The 14,481-nt window shown below is 39.6% G+C and overlaps 1 long non-coding RNA gene across 2 annotated transcripts in view; it reads left to right on the forward strand.

The window, feature by feature from the left end:
- The window catches only part of LOC116234991 (uncharacterized), a 419,872-nt gene that overhangs the window by 21,046 nt on the left and 384,345 nt on the right, over positions 1–14,481 (forward strand). The window contains exons 2-3 of one of the 2 annotated variants that reach the window (XR_004168251.2): positions 7,977–8,101; positions 11,374–12,275. This is a non-coding gene — a long non-coding RNA (uncharacterized LOC116234991). Of the gene's footprint in view, positions 1–7,976; positions 8,102–11,373; positions 12,276–14,481 lie in introns of those variants that run through there. The other variant, XR_016468730.1, reaches the window with a different exon arrangement.

A 14,481-nucleotide genomic window follows, 5' to 3' on the forward strand; every position in this document is an offset into this window, starting at 1 on the left:
TATAGTATAATAAGTGAAATTCCTCTTTTCAGGTGTGCTCAACAGATTTTGTTTGTCCTTTCTGTTATGATCTATTATCAGGTAAATATTAGCTGCAATTTGATATGTATCATTTTGCAATAATGATCCATTTATAACTCCTGAAGGACAGAGTGAATAGCAACTTTGAGAGTGGGCATATAGCATGTCCATTATAATTGTTTGCAAACAAAACTGTAACAGCCAGCACTGGCCTGACACAACACTTATAATCTGAGTTCTCTTGGGGAAAAACAAACAAACAAACAAAAAAAAAACATGAAGGGGCTGTTCTCTAAGTGCTTTTTTTCCACAGGCAGGCCAGCAAGGGAAGCCCTGCAGCCTCAATGGTACTGCATCATACTTTGAAGTGGGTAGATCTGTTGAGCTCCGTGGGGTCATATGTTTCACAGACACATCAGGAAGGAAAGGGATAATGTCCAGAGTGGCTACCTGTGTACCATCCCTTTGTGCAGGAGTTTGTTCCTGGAGAGGGAATGGCTGGGTGTGGATGTCTTGTACAGAGGGTGGGTTGTGTTTGAGTGTGTGTGCCTGCATGTGTATTTTGATTATGCTGTAATGATACCTGCAGGGAAGAGAGCTACTGGGGATATCATGGGAGTCTAATAAAAAGAGTGAGCCTCAGATCAGCAAGTGGGGTAGAAAAAGTGAGAATAAGATGTCTTTACTTGAGGGGAAAATTCAACAAGACAGAAATGGTAGATATTCTTAAAAGTGGCCTATCAGCAGCAGTGTTAAGGAGTTGGTGGGCTCTACAAGGACCAGCTTGATAAAGTGACGGCATAACCTGGCGGTCACGTCTGTAGCTGGTGCCAGGGATGTGAGCAACCATGATGGCAGCCCTGTGAAGGGAACCCTTCAGTACCAAATGCATCTGTTAAAGACTGAATTACTCAGTCACATCTCAGTTCTCCAGAACTGGTGGAAATCTAAAGGAGAAGAATGTTTTGCAGAAGGGTGCGTGGATTTCACCAGATGAAGCTAAGGGCAGACCTTGAGTTGGAGCTAAATGCCAGGAAACACATGGAGCATCAAAGTTTGGGAGGGAGGCAGTGCCCCAGTTCCACAGGCTTCAGTGAGCAGATGTGCTGAGGAGGGATGGTGTTGGCAAAGCATTGTGGTTGGCACCATCTGAGCAAAAATGTAAAATTAAAACAAGAAAGCAATCCTCAGTAGTGTCATTTTAGTGCCTGTATACAAGATTAAGGTGAGCCCAGAATGCCTTTTCTCGTCTTTGTCAGAATCCTTTAAACTTTAATAGCACGGCATAGCTGTTCTCAGTTTATTTGTGCTCTGCGCAACTTGTGAGTGATGTCACCTTGATAAAAGAAACCAACTAGAACTGATGTAAGGAGACACGCTTGCAGTACTCCATCACTTAGAAATCCCTGAAGGAGGAAGAGAGAAAACAATGCAGCAGCAATGAACTATCTTCACACAGGAAATTTACACCAAAGAGAAGAAATGAGAATGAATGATTCCATTCGTTTACCTCACAGATACAAAAACAAGACAGAAAATACTAAAGAATTGCCCTACCAGTAAAACTTGGCTGTGTGTGGAAACCTTATGTTTTGGAATGCTGGTGTTATCAACTGCTCTTCATACACGTGAAACCTACAATAGGAGTCCTTCAGAGCTCAAGCCCTTAAGCTCAGAATGTCTTCTAAGGATATTGCAGAGATTCTTCTGATGGCTGAAAAATAATATTAATAAGAAATGGAATAGTTTGGCCTGGTGCATCACTGCTCCATAAAACTGTGGAAACTGAACCTGTTTTGCCAGAGTAACAGACCTGGCAGGCACTCGTCTGCAGGTTTCAGTCAAAATGGAAAAGGTTTCCTCTGGATAATAATAATAAGAAACAAATGAAATAAAATAGGTCACTGACTGTAAGGGGAAATCGTGAGCTGAATACCATGGAGTATTTCTAAGTCAGAATCAGTGCTTCTGAGTAGTAACTTAAGACTGATTTAAGAGCAGGAAGATGAAGAGAGAAAAGTGTCAAAAATTCACGTGAAAAATTTAAAGGACTCCTGTTTACAGAGCATGCATTAATTTCATACAGTAAATAAAGCTGATGTGATTTGCCCTAATGTGTGGTGCAAATATAGCATCAGACAAGTGAATTCCAAATGAAGCAGTGAAAAGGAAGAGAAAGTAATGGTAATTGAAATACTAGAGAAATATTACAAGAAAATTTTTTGGTTTTGTTTGCAAGTCTAAGAAGAAGGAAAGCTCAAGTTTTGTCTTTCTTCCCTTCACTCTCACTGCTGGTGTAGTGTAGGAATTGATTTAGCACAGGTGAACCCTGTGCAAGCGTGCAGGAATGGCACAGCTTTTTTCTCTGGCCATAATTCAGACTGGGAAGTGAGTGCATGTGGCTAGTACCAGCAGCTTCTTCCAGACGTGGTGCTTAGGGTCAGGTGACATTGTGCCTCATTTCTTCCACATAGGCACTGACAGGATGAGGAAACTAACTGCTTATGAAGCAAACATATATAAACTGGTGAAACTGATTAATCTGCGAGGAAAACATGTACGTGTGCCTAAAAACATGGTTTGTTTCTTTGTAACAGGAACTGTACCAAAAATTTCCTCAACTTTTTTTAGAAATCATGAAAACCATTGTTTTCTAGTAAAGCGGACCTGGTTGTCCTTGGTGAAACTGGTGCTGTCTGTGTTTTGGGAACAAGTTTCTGGGAAACAAGAAGTTTGGAAAGAAATTGTCATTCAGCCTAGGAAGAAGAGCATTTTGGAACCCTTGGCAGTGGACATCTCACCCCAGGTTCCCCTGGGACCTGCAGGTGCTGTGCTGCATCCTCAGAGAAGTATAGCATTGTCCCTCTGCTTTGGTTTCCCTTGCTGCTAGCTGAACTTCATCCTGTGAAAATAATTGTCAGCAATTTATAATGATTCTGGTTACTGCATCAAAATAACAACAAGGGGCATTTTTGCTGCAGTAAATAGTGAAAACAATGAAAAAAGCAAAGAACTGTCATTGTGACAGAATTGGCTTATGACAGTAGTTGGACATAACTGGAAACTGCATTTTTCTTTAACTGCTCCCTTTCAAAGAAGGTTATAATGTTTAGGGCAGGAATGTGCTTGCGGGATTGAAAGCTAAAGACAGAAATGACTGGAACAGTTACAACTGTGGCTGTAACTGATAGTAACCTGAATGGGTAAGAGCCACAGAGGGCATCATTCCCATAGAAAATTGGCACTGTGATGTAGGTAATCCTTCACTTGTAGATAATACAGCTGAACAGAAAATGTGCATCCTCTTTTAGCTCTGTGTGTGGTCTGTTTATTATCTCTGTCTCATTTCTGCCTGCTTTAGTCAAATAACAATTCCATTTGCTTTGAAATACACAGAATTAAACTACTATATCTTGAGAAAGTAATCTGTAATACAGTAAAGCTGTTATTAGGGAATGTTCATTCTAATTCAAATCTGCTGTATTTTGCTTATCTAAAATAAACCTCTGGTCTCAGCCCACTCCTGGGGGGCTGGATGCTTTTATCATCAAAATTTGGGGTGCTGCTTGTGTGGTCTCCTCTCCCTGGGGAGTGGCAGTGGTGGAGGAATTCTGTGTTGGAAAAGGAACAGCCCCAGACATGTTTATCTCACACCTGAGCAGGGTAGCAGTGTGCACAGACACAAGTCTACCTGGTCACTGGTAATATTCCTAGTGGTGGCTCGTCTTCTTCACATGACCGGCTTGTTTATATCTGGTTCACAACTTCCTAAAGTGGCAGGCAAATTAAGGAAAGCATCTCATGCTGTCAGCTATTTGGAGAACAGCTGCACTGGTTTAAGAGCTGATGATAAAGAAATGGGCATTTTCAGATATGTTTTAGCCTACTTTGAAACACTGCAGTTTTGATCAAATCAGGCTGGATTTCTAAATTTATGTTTTCACATCTCTGTGCCTCCACAGACTAGGCATAGTGGCTTTGCCTCGTTCTAGGGTGGTATCCAAAATGGTGTCTTGCAGCCTTGAGCATGAAATGATAGACTGTTAGCGGTTTGGTGATCAGCTCCTTTCCGCAACTGTTGTCCACCCATGTGTGTTGGGCTGAGGATTGCCTCTGCTACTGTTGGTCCTTTGCTGTAGGTGGCCCACTGGCATGGCCATCTCTGGGGGGAAGAGCACTGGGATTGAAGAACTTTCACAGCCCCTCAGGTCCTGCTGTTAGACCCTTCTAAGTGCATTTAGGAAAACGGCCGATGTTGTACCATGAACCTACTGTTGTATATTTTTTAAAGAAGTATTTTTATGCTGTTTAGGGTTTCTGTGCAAGAGAAATTCTGAAAACGGTTTTTGTTCATCAGCTTCAAGTTAAAATTTCATCTGTGTATAAAAGACAGAATCTCGTTCATCTTGTCTCACTTGAGATTTCTTTTGAGTTCAAACAAATTCAATTTTTAATTTAATCTCAGCATGTGTGTGAGGCTGTGCCTGGAACAACTGTTATCCAAGGACTTCAGTTTCTGCATTAGTTGACTGCAGCTCAGAATACTCAATATTTTGTTATCTGCAGTGAACAGCGCATCACTGGCGAAGAGGTTTCATAGGCCCAATTTAACAAAATCAGGTAACACAAAACCCCTCAGAACTCTAAGAAAAATTCACCCCAAAGAGGTGAATAAAAAAATAAAAATAAAATTCTTGATTGAGTCTTTGACCACTAGCATTTTGGATAGGATTGTATCAGAAATAGAATAGTGCTCTTCTCTCCATTGCATTTATGATTATGTCAGCACTTCTGCAATAAACCCATATTTTCTCACTTTAACAACCAGCTATAAAAAAAAATCCTATTGAGCTGGAACTTGTTGCACATGTTATTATATCTCAGCATACTAGGAGATTCATTAAATGTGGGTAAAAATAAACCAAAACTCTTTTAAAGTTATTATAGAAGAAAGAATGAAGATTTTATGGCTTGAGTTGCATGTTGTCATACTTATTGACAGCAAAATCAGCTGACTGTTCCTTTGCATACTTACCTCGTTCCCTGCCTCAAAACTGCTCCTTATTCATGCACATGCCTGTTGTGAGCTCCGCATTGAATTGTGTCTGTAGTAACTGTATTAACTGCTATCTCTGTGAAAGCAAATGATTGAAAGGAACAATATACTTCAGGTGGAAAAAATGTCCCCTCCTTTAAGTGGAATGGTTTATTTTTTTCTGCTGGCTATTTTTACTTTGAATAGTAAGAATCTCATTTATTACCTGTGTGTAGGCAGGTATGTGATAAAAGCCGGATATGATGCTGGTGAAAGAGGTTCCCCTGGTTTTCATAACCTCTGTACTGAGCCCAGTAAGTGGTCACTTACTGGAGGTAAAATACTTAGGGAAGGGGCAGGTATTTGTTGGCACCCTGGCCCCTGGGAAAGGGGCCTAAAAAGCTGAATGACAAAAAGGCGAACTAAAGCTATGAAGAATTTCTTGTTAAACTTGTCCTCCTGATAAGAGGTAGAAAAGATCTACCTCTCTTTCTGGTGCTCAAAAAGTATTAAAAAGCAAGCAAGTAATTTTTATTTATTTAATTTTATTATTTAGTTTTAATTTACCAGTAAGTCCTTCAGAATTTGCTGGATTGCAACAAGCAGGACTATTAAGATTAGAGACAGCAGGCTAATGTATGGGGTAAACTGCCTGTTTTTGTAATTCTTTTGCAATGTAATTCATTTTTTTTAAAGCACAGAGCTGAACAAAAGCTAGAATTTCTAGTCCACAATGAACTTGTGTATTTAAACCTTTTTTCTTCCTCCTATATCTGATCAAATAGCTAAAACAAAAATATTGATTTTAGGAAAGTTCAAGTATTTACTTCATAGGTTGTAAGCAAAGCTGATGAAGAGCTACTTCTGTGTACTGTCCAGCTCTGCTAACAGCAATATGGGTGAACTCTGTTGCTCTTTTCCAACTGAATCCATATCATGTGATACAGGCTGATGGCTCAGCAAGAAAGGGGGAAAAAAAAAAAGCAAAGAACATAGTGTGAACTTTTAGTTCAACTTCAGAAACATGCAGGCCATGAGGAAACTTACTGTGAGGGCAAGAAATAAGAGAGGAAAAAAGTGTTGCAGTTTGTTCAGGAGCTTCTCTTGTAGATGAGAATGGACAATGCGGCCATTCCAGCCTGCAGTTCATGAGGAACAGCAGTAAACCATCAAACAGTCAAAACAAAGTTTCTTAATGTCACTCTAACAAGTATTAGCGAAACTACTATTGTTCTGAAGATGTATTTCTCTGCTAGAGATCAATTTTCTTATTTGCAACAAAATTAAATAACACTGTATCGATTCAGGCTTGCTTTTCTCCTGACTTTTCTTCTCATCCAACCCAGCTATGTGTTACTTCTCCACATTTTAGTCTTATCTCCAAAAGCTTAAAAATTTAATTACCAACAAGAGTTTCTCATGTATAGGAAAATCCCATGCAATTTTATTAAGAGGAAAAATGGAAAGGGATAAAGATCAGGACCTCTGTGTTTAATTCAGTAGCAGTCTCTCCAGTGTCTCATTATCCTCCTTGTAAATGATTAATCGCCAATAATTGTCTGTGAAGAACAAATGATTCCCCTGTTCCCAAGTCTCCCACATTTATCCTTGAGCTATTTGTATTTTGGATTATGACCTTTCCCTAGGAAGTCTGTGCAAATGTCTCTTTTCCCCTTGGCTGTCACCAGGTGGAGAAGGAAGGCTGATCTGGAAATGGCTGGCGTTATTCAGGTAGACCTTCAGAGCACTTAAAGACCTGTGCAAATCTGAGGTTGCAGCTGAAGAGCAGAGTAGGAAAAGTGATAAATGTGTTCTTGAGAGCTGGAAAGATCTAAGATACCTGTAAAAAGCTTTAAGAACTCCTACAAGGCTCCTGGAGTAGGCAGGCAAATTACTGCCTCAGACAAATGTCCAGGCTCGTAGATAACTCTCTGTTGAATGAGCAGGTTTAAATGGACTGGTACTGTCTTGGAAATGTGGTGGCTTGATTTTCCTCATAAAATGTTTCTGTTCTGTTAAATTGCTGAGACTCCTTCCTCTTTTTCCGCAGGCCATGTGGTATTCTTTAATAGAATTTGAAATGAAATTAAGTGTGTTTCCTTCCAGCTAGGAAAAAATTGTCTTAATTTTTTGGATACCCACTTGTCTTTGGCAAATGAAGGCCCCATCAACTACAACTTCATTTCTTCCCAATAGGAACCACAACTGTCTTTGAAGTTGGTCAGTGATATTCATGCTTAGCTCACTGATCTGCTCATCAGTGGTTTAGTTAAATTACTTAGATTTCATCCTAGAATTATTACAGCAGCTTTGTGGAAATGCTTTGCAGTGGAAGGGCTCACTTAGAAGTTTATGCTTTAGAAGAAGGTTGCAGCACAGAAATCCACATGCTTCATATTCTTCTGCTGATAAGCAGAGAAATCCACATGCTTCATATTCTTCTGCTGATAAGCAGATGTTATCCATGACTGCATATCTGACTCCATGGAACCAGGGGACTGATATTATTGGGAAGCCTCCTTGGTGCCTTGACAGTCTGTCAGACAAGAAAACAATTAGCTTTAGGATGATCTATGTGTTGACTTTGCTGTTTCTAATCCTCTGATTATAGTAAGTCTTTGCCTGGATCAAGTACTGCCCCTGGACAGTACTGTGAGTTAACTAATATCCCTCATCAGTATGCTTCGCTTAGCTCCACTAACACGCCTCTAAGTGCAGATGAGGTCCAGGAGTAGAATGGCCTTAATTGTCAGATGAAAGGTGTAGCAGTCCTTAGACCTTCCTGGCTTTGCAACTGTAATGGTCTTACAAGCAAAAATTTGCATCATGTAATTGCTGATCCAAAACACAATTTCATACTTGTTGATGTAGCTGGCTCCTTTAGGTAATTTCTGCTCACTGCCTCTCTTGTTTATTGCAGTACAGGAAAGGTGGATAAGGAGTATGGAGGGTCAGGAGGATGTGTATGTGATCACTGAGCCAGCTGGATACTGCACAAGGAAGCTGCTCCTTGCCTGACCTTTGTCACTGAGTTTTTCCAAAATGGTAAGTTCAGTCATTTAATCCAGAGTTATAGTAAGTGTTTTGGTAAACCAAGCCCACTTTCCATATTCTTGTAGTTGTGGCATTAATCGGGGCCAAATTGTTTTAAAAATGCAAAGTTTTTAACAATAGGTACTGTGGAGAGAAGTAGGGAAAGTGACCAGGTGTCCCAGGTTATCCCCATTCTTGATATGGCTGCTGAGAAAGTAGAAAAACTTTGAAGAGCAATTGCAATAGAAAGCTTGTACATTGCATTCAGTTGAGGTGCTTAACCTACTGCCTTCCTGTCATTTCCTCATCAGCTTCTAATTTCTCTATGCTGAAAGTCATGTCTTCTGATCCTAGCAGAATGGGCCATGCAGTGTTCTTTTCTGCTTCAGTGAAACATCAGATAGGTCAAATTAGACAGCCTTCAGGTTAAACAGCTGAAAATTAAGCTGGGATGACTTTGTAGTGAAGCTAGTGAAGAGTAGTAGCACTAATAGCACTAAAACAGGACTTTCTGCAGAATGTATGTTGAATAGTTGTCTACAATATTGTGAAGAGAACCCATAAGAAGTTATGATTTCTACTTTTAGAGCAGAATTTAAATTATATAGGATTATTAAACAATTTAAACAGAAAAAATGACCTGGTGCTTATTATTTTAACCTATGAAAAGGTTGAAGTGAAATTTCACAAAAATTAGTCTTGCAGATGTTCTGCTATCCTGTTATAAATGAACCATGTAAGAGGATCAGACCAGTGTTATTTCCATAAGCTGGATATTGGTCTTTCCTAGTGTTTTGCTTTGTACTTTTACATTCTTTTAAAACAGTGAATAACATACATCAAAAAGTTACCAGTTTTTATTAAAGGAGCATTAAAATTTCAGTCTTAAGGCTTTTCATAACATACCTCATCTATAGCCAGTGTGGATACCTCTGTGCTGCCAGGGATATGATTTCAGACGTGGATCTGACCAAGAATGGAAATTCTTCATGCTCCTATTTCTTATGAGACTCTTAGGTAAAAGCATCATTCTTTTCCAGTGTCTTGGCTTCCACCTGACAGGCCCCTTTGGAAAATTCTGCAGCTTATGCTGGACAAACCCTTGGAGTTCACAAATATCTATAAAGGAAGGCAGGCAGTAGTCAACTCCTGCGAGCAAATCCAGCAGGAGGATCAGTGTTTAAAGCAGAATCGGCATTCCTTACTTTTTCAGATAAATGGTGTCTAGATTGGGTTTGAACTGTGCTGAAAGCTGGCAAAGCTGCTGGCATCCCTAGAGATAAAAAGAGGTTTTGTCCCTGTTATTCTCTGTTTTGAACTGATATTGCACCACTGGAATGACATCTCTGTGTCACATTCATTTGAATGCATTGAAAAACAGATCAGTGCATGTTCCTGTTTAATTGAAAAGAAAAAATGCACATCTTGCAAGCATTCGTTAGACAGCACAGTCTGAGATGCCCCAATACAATGATAAATGGATAGTTGTCTGTGCAGCTCCTAAACTGAGTTTTGGCAAGTGTTTTGTAGCTGTTACCATTTCTTTTCTTTGTCCTGTTCTTTCTTCCTTTCTTTCATCCTCCTTGCCTTCCTCTCAGCTCCACTCTTCTGTTCTTATTCATAAATTTAGATCCCACCCCTCTTGCAGGTGTTAATAATGTTCAAACAAATTCTACTCATATTTTAAGCAAGCACAAACTCTCCAAAGTGAGCTTAAATTTAAGCCAAGTACAAGTATAAACAAGTACAATGCACAGATTTCCCTCATTTTTGCAGAGTGCATTAAGAGATGGCACAAATGTTGGTGATTTACAGGGAATATTCAAGAAGTCTGAGTGTGGCAGGACTAGCAGGTCTCCTTGGGGGCTGACAGCTTCCTTCATTTTTCTTGCTGACACATAGGAAATCAGATAGTCACTCAGTAAAGTGCATTTGTTTGCTTATTAAACAATAGTAATGTACTCAAGCATGAAAATCACTTTTAAGCCAGTAACAAGAAAATCCTTTCAGCCTTTCTGATGCTTTTGCATTTGAAAAATAGTTATTCTGATAAAGTAATGTGAAGCTGTGTTTTAGAGTTTTTTATAACAGTATACAGTCAATATGTAATAATGAATAAAGGGTGTACTATTACTTGCTTGTTAATGATTTTCAGTCATGAATCTCATTCTCTCATGAATGTTACATGTGAATGTTGTGGCCATTTAATAGTTTGGATTTAGAAAGTTTTTATTATGGAGATGAGGTTCCTGCTATGATTACAGTCTTGTGCACAAAGACGCAGGAATTTATAGGTGCCTCCTTTCCTGTGGCTACAGTAATTGAAATGGGAGGGAGAACTCTCACAGTGTCAGACAAGTTTTTCTCAGATCTCTGCTTAACTGATGTTCTGGCTCAGTAGTGCTCGTGCTTAACCATCATCAAATGGCATACACGCAAAACCCTCCTCTGCTACTATGCATTTTTAAAGACTGTCTATTCAAAGCAAATCTTCTGAATAAGTTACAGTTGTTAGAAATGAATTTACTTCTGCTTGGTTCAGTTGAGTTCAATGCGCTGGGAAAAAAAAAAGAACCATATTTTAATGTATTTTTTTCCACCTCAGCTTTAAATGTCATTTAGGTTATCTTTAGAGCTGTGTGACCTGATGGGGTTCATGCTGAAGTAACCCTGCTGAAATCAAAGCCCCCTGGCATCAGGTGAAGATTGGTTCTTTGTGGGCAGTGCTGGGGGAATCTGTCTCCTTGGGCTGTAGTGTCCTAGTATGGGGCTGCGTGGTGTTCAGAAAGCTAGAACATGAACTGAAGTGAAGCAGCCGGGAGACCGTGGTTTAACCAGTTGTAATGGCCCCCAGTAGAGATGCAATGTACATTCACTGTCTCCCTTGTGATCTTCTTCTTTAGTTTCAGAACAGGTAAGCTAACCAACATCAAAGAATCTTTTCAGTTAATCTCTGATGTGTATTTCTCATTAACCACCTCCTAGGAATATTACACCTGCTACAAAGGCTTCTTTTATGTGTGAAATAACTGGGTCAGTCTTTTAATTTTTTTTTTTTTAATTCAAGATAAATTAAGTGAAATGAAAGCTAGTTAATTGAACTTCCATAGCTTTTCTGTTCAAAGAAAGTGATCCTTCACAGTAGTGGAACAACCAGTAGTCCAGTTTGTAGAGTGATTGCTGGACAAATATCCTGCTGTTTCTCAGAGTGAGGACTTGAATCTGCTTGCCTCTGTTTCAGAAAACAGACACAGCCCCCTGGCTATTTCTCTCTTTCTCTGCAGATAAGGATATAAACAAACGTGGGTGTTTATCCATGGAACAGTTCCAGTGGGAAAGATGGATAAATCAGTGGGAAAGATGGATAAATCAGAACATCTGAATTTTTGCTAATGTACTGACAGTGCTCTGCTGGAGGCAGTTAATCTGCCTGTGGAGAACTGCTTCTGTTATGCCAGTGCTTCCTGCTTTGATGTTGGAAGCTGACGTGTTGCTGACATGTCCTTCCCCTGCCCACTCGGATCTAGGCTCCAAAGGACCTGTGCTCACACTTCACAGCTCCTGGATCCAGGCATGGGATACTTTGCTCATTTGTGTCTGAAAGCGAATCTTTCCAAAATTATGCCTTGATGCTCTGATGCTAAGTTTTTAAAATATCAAAAAATAAAAATAAAAAAATCCAAAGACTGGAAAATTGTATTGTGCCAAGTGCTACTAGGAAGCACGGTGCATGTGAAATGCAAGAATTACTTAGAAAGATTTTAGGGCCATGTATACTCAAGACTTGTAAAACATTCAGAAGTACCCATGCTTCTAAGCTGAGATTTGGGAAGTGTTATATTTTTTCAGTTGTTTTGCTATCAGAGTGGATCTGAAATAACAAGATGCTTGTCCTAACCCCAAAGATTTGTGTGTGAATGGATGGTGGTGTTGTGCCTGGTTATGTAGAGTTGGGTTATTAACAGGTGTTTGACTGTAAGAACTGTGACAGCAGATGTGTAGATAGGCTGAGTTGAAGGTTTGCTTCAGGTGCTCAGTCGTGACTGCAGGAGGCAGTGATGTCTGGGTCAGAGGGGTTTATTCCACCTGAATTTTCCTTCCATGCTCTTCTCCTCCTTCTGAAGCCAGCTGCAGGTGTTGGGCTTCCACCCTAGTGCTGGCCTGCCCATTCTCCTGGCTCTTTAAAAGAAAGGCTCCTCCATCTTGGGCTCTCCCCCTAAATCACCAGTAGGCAACTTATAGTCTACTTCTATTAGTCTCATTTCTACATTTATCAATCTCTTAATTAAAAAAAAAAAAAAAAAAGGATTACTTGTGACATTGAGCAATGTTAACAGAAAACAGCACTTGCTTAAATCCTTTGTTGAACAAGGATCAACTTAATTGTATGCTTAAAGAGAAATATAGGCATATGTGCTCTGTTGAGTCGCTCCATATGCTGGTGATGAGTACAGGTTCAAGCCCTTAGTTGCTTCTACAAATGCAGTTAGAACAGGGAGGCATGTCCCAGAAAAAAAGTTTCTACATGGTTTTTGAAAACTTTGTTTTATTAAGGTATGGCTGAAAAAAAGGCAAAAGGCCATTCAAATATTACTGCTTTATCCTTGTCATGCAAGGATGGATTAAAACATGAAAATTAAATATCGTTAAAGACTAATAAAGAAGAGAGGCAACAGGAATCATTCTAATTTCCTTCCTTATCGTATAACGATAGCCTTAGGGCAGAATGAGAAAAATGTAGAATGCATGAATGGAAATATATCCATTAGGACTGTACTGTTTTCACCTTCCTTGGCATGAATATGTAGCTAACAAAAATACTGTTACAGTGCAAGAGCTCGCTCTGAATAATTGATCCATTAACTATCATAACATATAAATCATAAAACAGCATTTGGGAAGATGTCTTATCTCAGCACACCAGAAGAGTTCTAGTTACATAACATTGTATTTAATCTGGTCTTAAATGTCTGCATCATTCATTCTGCAGTGATATCAAGAATGGATTTGGCTTGCTGATCTGATGCCAGCATAGTACAGATGTTTGTGTGTGTTTCTAAACAGAGGTGAAATGAGCTCAGTGTAGCATGGTTTAGGGAGAGAGAGCAGAGTGAGAGCATGTTTGGTATGAGCATCTGGTGAAGGAAGGAGAAACAGAACCAAATGCCTGGTATCCCCTTAGGGAACGCTTTAGGGAAATTCACTGGGCAAGTAGAAGGAAAATAGGGTGGTTGTGGTGACTGTTTCTGCTCCCAGTTCTTTCCCTGTTAGCCCTCTCTGTTCTGCTAGATAAAAGTTGCTTTGCTATTGTGCATATTACAGTGAAAAATCATTTTTCTTAATGTAATCTTGCCTTATAGTCCACTTGTTATAAAGGTGCCTACTTCCAGTAGGCTAATTGTATGATTCAAAGTCATTAATTAGCATTTACGTAGCTGAGTTACTGCAGTGCTCTCAGGTCTGTGCTCATGACTGTTTGTACATGTATTTCCTAGCCTATGTCATAATATATCCAGCTTTATGATTGCTGATGAACACAGAACGCTAATTTGCAAAGCAGAGCAGATGGACACGTAATCAGCTTAATGAGTTAATGTCACAAATGAGATGACCTTGTAGTTACTTATTATTCATTTCTGCCAGACTGTTTCTGAAGTGATGCCTGTTTCTTAATACAGACTTGTACAGCTGCTGCTTCTGTCCTTGAAGCAAATGCTGCAGTATCACCAGGCTAGCCACACTAGTGCTTACCAAAGTCCCTGTCTGTTGTAAAGTGCTGGTAGGTTTTGCCAAAGTAAGCTACCACTCTACTATACCTATCTTCTAGTTAGGTACTATTACTGTGCCACACAGACAGTCACTTATTTTCTTGAAAATTGAAAGTCTACCATTTACATCTTGCCACCATGTTGTCTCTTTGGAAGGTGCTATGTGTTCCTGTGGTTGCTTTCTCATTTAGTAGCTGTACTCTTCCTCTGTCGAAGAATGTCACACCATCTGCCTATTCATCCTTTGCTTCTCCCACTTGCTTTCCTCTTGATACAGAAAATCATTTAGATCTGTGCCTGAGTCAATAGGACTTATAAAGAAGTTTAGTGTTTAGAAGTTTTTATGTTCTGCTGAAGTAACTGAGAGAGTTAAGGGCCTGTAAACCATTGTGACCCTGATCGCTTCTTCAGAGCTATGCAATTGTTGGAGTTTTAATTCCCACAGTAGCTCATTATTATTAGGAAAATAAAAAAGGTGAGAGTGAAAAGGGTACATGGCTTCTTGTGCATAGCTTTTTGAAAAACACTCTCAAATTTGCATGTTGTTCTCTGGGTTGAAGGCAGGTCTCAGTTCCTATTGTGCTTCCCAGTGGATTCCTATGAACACACAAAAGTGCCTCTCTC

The sequence above is a fragment of the Phasianus colchicus genome, chromosome 8 (genome assembly GCF_987193195.1).
Source record: "Phasianus colchicus chromosome 8, bPhaCol1.hap1.1, whole genome shotgun sequence".
Lineage (NCBI taxonomy): Eukaryota > Metazoa > Chordata > Aves > Galliformes > Phasianidae > Phasianus > Phasianus colchicus.